We start from the raw sequence: 8,514 nt of genomic DNA, 5'->3' as shown, positions 1-8,514 counted from the left end.
GTGAAAATTACATGGCATAAATTAAAAAATTAAAGCACACCTTCATATTCTTTTTAGTCACACAGTTATTATGCATCAATGAAAATAGAATATTTTGTGACTAACAACTTCCTCCCAGTCAATTTTTTTTTTTTATTTTACAAGTTATCCATTAAAATTTCATTGACAGCGCACTAAAATATACTAGGAATGATTAGGCCATTTGGAATCTAAGAAACAAAGAAAGCAAATCACAAGCCAAGTTCATAGATACAGAGAAGAGATTGATGGTTGTCAGAGAGGGTGGGGGTGGAAGGTGGGTAAAATGGGTGAGGGGGCTCAAAAGGTACAAATTTCCAGTTACAAAATGCATAAGCCAAGGGAATGTAATGTACAGGACGGTGACTAGAGGTGATATAATACCAGATTGCATATTGGAATGTTGCTGAGAGAGTGAATATTAAAAGCCTTGATCCCAAGAAGAAAAAAAGAAGTATTTTTGTAACTATGTGCGGTGACAGATGGTGACGAGATGTGGTTGCCATTTCACAGTGTATACAACTGCTGAATCATAATGCTGTACATCAAAAATTAATATAATGTGATATGTCAATTATATCTCTAAGAGTCAATTCCAGCATCAAAGGGAGACAAAAGAGAAAACTCAAATTCTTAAAAACTGTTACTTATTTTAAAGTGGAACCTCCATTTTTGGTGAAGAAAGTCTAGCCCAGTGGCTATACTGGCTGATGGTCTTCAGCCCTGAAACCGGGCGCGCTCATCCTGGCGCGATGAAGAGTCCTTTAAAAAGAGGTGCCCAGGCCCAACGTGAAGCATAATTCAAGGACGGGGCTGAAACAAAGATATTTTGAAGAAACTCTCCAGGGGATTTTGATGTATATCCTGATTAACTAACTAATTGCGTTAAAAGAAAACAAAAATTATCAGAGAGTAGCCCTTTAGCACCAACCCCCAGGGAAGGTGAAATTTCCTCTGGGGTTTCAATTATGAATTATCTTCACCCCCTCTCCCCACCCTGTACCTCTGCCAGTATCCAAAGAGTCCAGCTCCCACCCACACAAACCGCTCTCACGAAGGATCTCTTCAAGTCATTCACACCACATTGAAGGTAACTGATGAGGCTTAATTCTTAGCCCCATTTTATGGTGAATTAAATTTCATTTTCTTTGAAATGGAATTAATATAGCTGAAAATGTAGGGGTGCCATCCATTGATTGAAGCAGGGCCCTTGAACCTGGGCACTGTGGACATACTGGGTTGGGTAATTCTTTGATGTAGGGACCATCCTGGGTTTTATAGGATGGTCAGCAACATCCTGGCTTCTCCCCACTAGACAATAGCATCATTCTCCCGAGTTGTGACAGTCAAACCTGTCTCCAGAGATTGCCAAACCTTCCCTGCAGGACGCACTTGCTGGGATATCACTGGCCTAGAGCAAGATCCAATGTGGTGCACCTGTAGGTAGGAGGGTGCTCTCTGCACAAAAATAGACCCTGTAGGGATTCAGAAGCGGGGCAGACCATGGTGGGGTAAGAAAACTGGAGAACTCCATAGGAGGCAGAACCTGGGTGAAGAAGAGGGCATTATTGCCTTCACTCACCTCGTCCTCTATCTGCAGAGTTATTTGAATTTTAACTATGGTCACAGTGCAGGCATGATTCTAATTATGGAATTTTAGGTCTGAGTTAGCTAATGGCCAAAAGTATTTGAAGAGCTGGAGAGATTTTTCTGGTGCGCCCCAAACCCAGGTGCTTGCCTAGAAGTAAAAATGGCCCTGAGCAAGCAATCCCTCATCAGCAGATGCTCTGCGAAGCTGGAGACAGCCGAGGCAAATTCCCAAAGTCCGCTGCTCACTTCCCATGCTGTGACAGCACTCCAGAGCCCTGTGACACGGGGCAAGAGACTGCCCCGTTCCCCCAGGAGGCCTTTCTGCAGAAACACTCACAGTACAGAAATAGCACTGCCGTTGGCCGTGAAACAATAAAAAGTAGCTACATGAAGGATACAGTGCCAGCAGGCCAAGAGGCTTCCAGTAGGAGACATTTCTGTAGTCTGCAGGTGTGCGTAGGGGGGGTGGAAATGCCGCGGTTAATTTTTAACTTCCCCCTTGATGAGTACTGCAGGTCAGAGGACAGTGTGTCTAAGGTGTTCAGGCTGCGGTGTCACCTGACAGCACCAGGTGAGTGATGCTCTGGCCCTAGGACCATCCTGACCCTCTGCTGTGGCCCCTGGGACCCAGCTTTAATTACACCAGCATCCCGTGTTTCACACTCGTCCTGGATGACATGCTCCTTCCTGCTACCTTTCCATTGTTCTCCTTGCTCTAAGTCACAGCCCTCCGGCGACAACCGTTGTGTATTATGAACTCATTGCCACCATCTCCGTGTACTGTGTGGTGACGTCACAGCTGCTGGGGAACAGGGCTCCCTTTTTACTCGGCTCACAACCTGCTGCAGGTCCCTTTTGCGTTCTCTCCAGGGCAGCAAATGCTCAGAGCAATCAGTTCTCTTTTACGTGGGTGCTGCCTTCCACCAGACATGTGATTTCCAGTGGATCTCAGGGTGAGGGCTCAGCAGAAATGAAACCTGGGGTGTGTGGGATCAGTGGCTGGCATCTAGGGGCAGGTTCAGTTCGTTATCCCACAGACAACCTCAGGCAGGGGCAGCAAAAGTAACTGAGAGAAGAGCATAAATTCTACATCTTTTCAAAGTTTTGTTATGACACAAACAGGACAGTTTTAAAATAAAGGCAAGTAAAAAGACATGAAAACCATCTATTATTGCACCACACTGAGCTAAGTACTGTCCTATTTTCACTCATACCCTAGACTTTATTCCAAACAGATGTGAAGCGGGAGGGGGAGTCTCCCTACACGGAGACTGGGTGTGTGGACACCTCCTCACCCTCAGCCAGACTGCGATGCGTGTGTTCTGTTTTCCATGTGCAGAGGGACCTGAGCATTCTGGTGAAGGAAGAGGGAAGTGGTCATACATGTCTACTTGGGGCTCTGAGTCAAAGTGGAAAACAAAAGAGCAGATACAGATCGTGAAGGAGCTAATTCTCAGGAGACTCTGGGACTTGGAGCAAAAGCAGGCTTGCTCTAGTGGCCTAGTTGGCAAAGAAGGTCACAAAATAGAGAGAGGGCCCTTTCTCCCTGAGCTTGCATGAAACTGAGGTGGCCTGAGGTTTCTGGCCCTCTGTGGCACAGCAGGGAATGAATGGCCTTTTGGATGTCTCCACTGGGACACTTCACAGGCCCCTCGCACTCAACTTGTCCAAAACTGAACTCACCAGATCCATTCCTCTGGCTGTGTCCCCAGCCCGTGAGTGTCACCACCACCCCGTACCAGGTGCATGAGTCACACACTTGCGAGTCATCCCAGCCTGTTCCCCTGTCCTCGTCCTCCATACCCACCAACCAGCAAGGCCTACACTCCAATTTTCTCTTGAATCCATCCTCACTGCCACTGTCCTGGTTCAGGACAACATTATCGGGTTACCTGGCTGTTCCATGGCTTCCCAGAAGGTATAGCAGTGTCTGGTCTCAGTCCTGCTCAGCCCATCCTCCCCAGTGCTGTTGGAAATGACCCTTCTAATACAGAAACGGAACCATGTCACTCCACTGCTCAGATGGTGTCAGTGGCATCTCATCAACTCTGTAGACAGGAAGATAAGGCTTTTCAGAGTTGTACCTCGCTATGCAGCCTCACAAATGTGTCTCAACCCACCTGTGCCCCCTACTCACTTCTCATGCTTTTATAAGGTCAAATTGTGTGAAGCTCCCTGAACATGCCAACTTTTTTCTCTTTTTCTCCCTTCTTCTCTCATCTGTACTCTCCCCTACTTATCTCCTTAAAAAATACTCTTGTCCATTTTCAGTTCAAGGGTTTCTCATCTTTCAAACCATCTCTGGCTCCTCCAGGGAGATTTATTGTTCTCCTATGTTTTTACTGTTGCTAATTCATAAATCCATTTTAGTTCTTGTACCTTCTGCTGTCATTGTGGATTAACAGGCCTATGTCCCCACTGACTCCTAAGCCTCCTAGGAAAGAGGAATGTGCCATCTAACCTCGAGGCCCCAGAATTTAGCACCAGGATTAACACACATGAGGTGCTCAGTAAATATTTGATAAATACATGAAGGAATGAATGAAAAAAACAAATGACAAATAAAGCCCAAACCCTAAACCTAAATGAATAAACCCAAACCTTCAGGTTTGTCTTCACACTTTCCTCTTGGTGTGGATGTTACATCAGCACGGGGCAGTTTGCCATCGTAGCAGGAGGGCAACATGCCAGGAAATGAGAAGCGCAGGCTTCTCAGTGAGACTGCCCTGTGTTCAAACTGGCTTCTGTCATTTATTAGTCATATGACAGTCAATCTACATGAGCTTCTGTTTTCTACTAACTTAAGGGCAGCCTTATAATCTTACTCCTGTTCCATCCATCTGTGCAGCGCAACTCCTCGTGTATGTGATGTTCCCCAAACATGCCATGGTTTCTCTCCTTTTCTACTAAATGGGGATATTACTGTGTATTTCATAGGGCTAAGGGGCAGATGCAATGATATATTTTATGTACAGCATTTAGCATAATACCTGACATGTAGGACTTACTCAATAAAGGACAGTTGTTATTTATACTATTTTTAGGTTTTATGTTACTACTATGTCATCCAAGCACTGGAATAATTGTTTTTAACCTTTTTAGTGTCAAAGACCCTCTTAAGATCCTTTACACACAGACACATTTCATATACTATTTCAAGAGTTTCAAGGAACTCCCAAAACAGTTGCATGGGATCCACGCTGATATTCCTTATACTAGAAAATGGAACGAGCAAGAAAGACAAACCTTCTAATTGTATTTTACTTTAAAAAACTCTGAAATTCAGTTATAAGTTGTCAGTAACTAAGTGAAAGACCACAGATGAATCTGAATTTCTTAATATGACTGGCAAAATGCCATCAGATTAGGATAACTATTTGAAGACTCTGTGAAACTTCTTAGAGAAGCCTGGAGTCTTTCTTACTTAAAACAGAGAAGAAATTGCACACTGTCAGGTAAGTGTGTTATCAAGAGACATCACAGATGCTAAAGGAATTCCAAAAAAATGGCATTATTCCCGATCTCCTCCAGTCCATTGGGAATAGTCCACTACCAGTGCCTGGAAGTGACTCTGACACCGTGGCAATCCAAACCTAATAGTGCTTGTATTTCTAATAGGATTTATCAGGCACCAGTTTATTTTATGTCAATAGGGGAGAATAGAGTGTCTCTTTTTAAGTAAGTTAATCTTTTACAATAAATGAAATGTACCAGGGGCCCTTTTGATTTACTAGACTGTGATGAAGACGTGTGCAAAGTGAAGAATCCTTCTCTTATTATCAATTTCCCAAGAATTTGAATATTTTGTAACTTTGGAGACTAGCACTTTTAGATACATTAAGAAAAGTACAGCCATACAATCTTGACATCATCTATAATGCACTTAATGTTTCTTTCTACCTTAGGAATATACCTCCCTTGAACTGCCTTGCATTTAGGCTGGAGGTAATATTTCAATCATGCAGAAGTTTGTTCATCTAGGGTTGGTGGCCATGCCTATCAACATACAGTATTTTCTAGAGAAACATCGTGGCTATAAAGAGCTTGTCAGAGTTGGGATGAATAAACATCTATTTTATAATCAGAAAGTAACAAATTAAATGTTCAACTTGGAAACCCCCTTTCAATTTTGACAGGGCACAGCACATGGCTGACCAGCAAAAGACTACATTTCTCAGCCTCTACATAGCTATATATGGCCATGGTCCAAGTTCCCACCAATGAGATGTAAGTAGGAGTGATTTGCACAACTTCCCTGCTCCAGCACACCTTTAAAATTAATTTGATTCAGTTCTTATTCCCTTCTTTTTCATTCTCAGGGATTAGAATGAGTATGAGGTGTAAACCAGTGTTGACCATCAGGACCAGAGAAGCATCCTGGGGAAGAGGTGAGCGCAAGGTAAAAGGAACCTGGATTCTTGCTTCCTTTAGAGGCACAGCCGCCTCTCCACCTTGGATTGCTTGCTGTCCTCTGATTTGTTATGAGACAGAGCAAGGTAAACTTCTATCCCACGTTAGCCACTGTTTTTGGACTTCTTTGTTAAATTGTCTTGTCCCTAATTGAGCCTCAGTTCCATTACGATGACACATGGTGTGCTAGGAAGCCTCTGAGACAGTTCCCAGTGATCCTTGCCTCCTGCTCTGCTCACTTTCTGTTGGATGTGAGCTTGGCTCCTGACTCTTTTAACCCAGAGAATAAGGCAAAGATAATGTGTTGTTACCTCCATGATTAAGTTCTGGAGGCCTGTAACTTCCCTCTCACTAGTAGATTCTTTCCTTTGCTGGTTTCAATGTTATGAGCTGCTATGCTGCAGAGGCGCATGTAGCATGGAACTGAAGATGACATCCAGCCAATAGCCAGCACGAAACGGAGCCACTCAGTCCGACAGCCCACAAGGACTTCAGTTCTGCCAACAACATTGCCAACTTGTAACAGATCCTTACTGGTCTGGCCTTCAGATGACTACACCCCAGGTGATACCTTGATGGCCATCTGTGAGGGTCCTGAGGTGCTGGAGCAAGCTGAGCCATGCCCAGATTCCTGACCCACAGGATCTCTGAGACAATAAAACATGGATTATCTCAAGTTTTGTGTTAATTTGACATGCAGGAATAGTTAACTAGCACCACATAGACATAATTTACTTCTGTACAATGAATAATAGGTCATTATCAGGGATAGCTCACAAATGCAGTGGGTTGAAATCAGAAAGTTAATTTTAAAGTATCAGACAAGGAAGTGAGCTAGACACAGATGTAGGATCTCACAGGGCATCAGTTCTGTAGTGGGGTCACTGAGTTCCAAGGTATGATCCTCTGCTTTGGAGGCCCATGGGCTTGATTTTTCAGAAAGCTCAGAGTTGTTCAGGCTCAGGGGAACTTAGCTGGCTAAACACACTCCCAAGAGAGTTATATCCAAATCAGAATGCTAATTTGTTAATTCACCTTGAGGAATAAAACTGTCAAGTGGACCAGATAAATTATATCTCTATAAATTGGAGCTTTAGTTTAATACCCTCTTCTTTTCCCCTTCTAGTCTCTCACCAGAGACATCTTGAATGCACACATCCATAAATATATATGTATACATGGATATGGACATAGATATGGATACAGACATAAACATAGACATAGGTATAGACATAGACATGGATATATCTTATGCATTTCCACATTCAGACCAGACTTCTGTAAGCACAAACATTTCTTCTGATATGTTGATACCATTGATTCGGTCGCAGCTTGTTTTTACCATCAGCCATGGCTTGCTTCTAGATCTGGTTAAAACTACTTGGTGCCAGTGGACATCTGGAAGCCCAGGTGAGCATGACTCTGCCCACATATCTCCCTTCCTTGGCTGAGACTTGTTCAGGCACAAGAGGACTTTTCATCCACATTCCTTTGGAGTCCTGGCACAAAGCTGCCACGGACTGATGGGATTAGAGCCTTTAATGCCAACCGTCTGAGCATCCTCAGCACCCATGCGGGTGCTGGCTTTCCGTTTGCTCCCAGCTGATGCTTACAGACAATGCCTCTTTTGTCCATTGTAACAGGCTCCTCTCGTGCCCCACCTAACACTCTCTCTGCCCACCTTTTCCTCCAGCCACTGCTGTGACAACCAGCTTCCAGCAGGTATGAACCTGATGGCACATTGCCTCAGCGGCACTTTGTTATCTTTTGAATTCTACCTGGGGCTTCTCAGAGGAAGTGCCTGCAGAAACCTGTTTGGCACTCACACTGGTGCAGACTCGATAGCGGGGAGTTCAAGCCCCACAAGGCAAGCTTTGACGAATGGAGGAAGAGGCCAATGTACACATTTGAGGTTTATTTTGCATGTCTTCTTGGAAGTTTCTGAAGGCAGGATCAAGTCTCACTCACCCACAGTGGCGCTCATTCAAGAGCACACCTTTGCACTGGCTTTCATTCCCTCCCTGCTTACTCCTCATTCCCCTACTCCTGTTTCCTGGGGGTGCTTCCCCAAATCAACTAACTGTTTATAAGGCCTTAACTCAGGCTTCGCTTCAGAGAACCCTGGCGAAGACTCATTCTACAGGTTCATTTCATCTCTGATGCCATCACTTACTGACTTCCCTGTCAGTGGTCCCTTGATCTCTTCAATCCTGGGCTCTTCCTGTCCCTTGCTACTCCTGCCATTGTCCTATGCAGGGAATGACCTGTCCACCACTCAAACATCCTATATGGCTTTGAACTTCTCAACTTAAATGGCCTCCCCTCCACTACAGTGTCCCCAGTGGAAACTGATATTACACAGCTGATAATGCACAGCTCCATTTCTGAAATCTTACACACTAATATCCTGTCCTTATGCATCCATCTCTCCCTCTTTGTCCTGTTTCCTCATTCTTAACCACATTCTCCAATCTTTAAACCTTATTGAGGCCTCAG

The 8,514-nt window shown here is 44.3% G+C and overlaps 1 long non-coding RNA gene across 2 annotated transcripts; it reads left to right on the top strand.

Annotated features, from left to right (window-relative positions):
* Nucleotides 1-2,422: 2,422 nt before the first annotated feature.
* Nucleotides 2,423-6,694, top strand: LOC140846255 (uncharacterized). Of its 2 annotated transcripts, XR_012125272.1 has the most exons (4): nt 2,423-2,561; nt 5,745-5,835; nt 5,928-6,007; nt 6,568-6,694. It is a non-coding gene; the product is annotated as an uncharacterized lncRNA (long non-coding RNA). The 2 variants fall into 2 exon arrangements; XR_012125271.1 differs by having other exon boundaries at nt 5,928-6,694.
* Nucleotides 6,695-8,514: the final 1,820 nt, after the last annotated feature.

The sequence above is a fragment of the Manis javanica genome, chromosome 14 (genome assembly GCF_040802235.1).
Source record: "Manis javanica isolate MJ-LG chromosome 14, MJ_LKY, whole genome shotgun sequence".
In the NCBI taxonomy this organism is placed as follows: domain Eukaryota; kingdom Metazoa; phylum Chordata; class Mammalia; order Pholidota; family Manidae; genus Manis; species Manis javanica.
The sequence above is the reverse complement of the archived record's forward strand: the minus strand, read 5'-3'. Positions and strand labels throughout refer to the sequence as shown.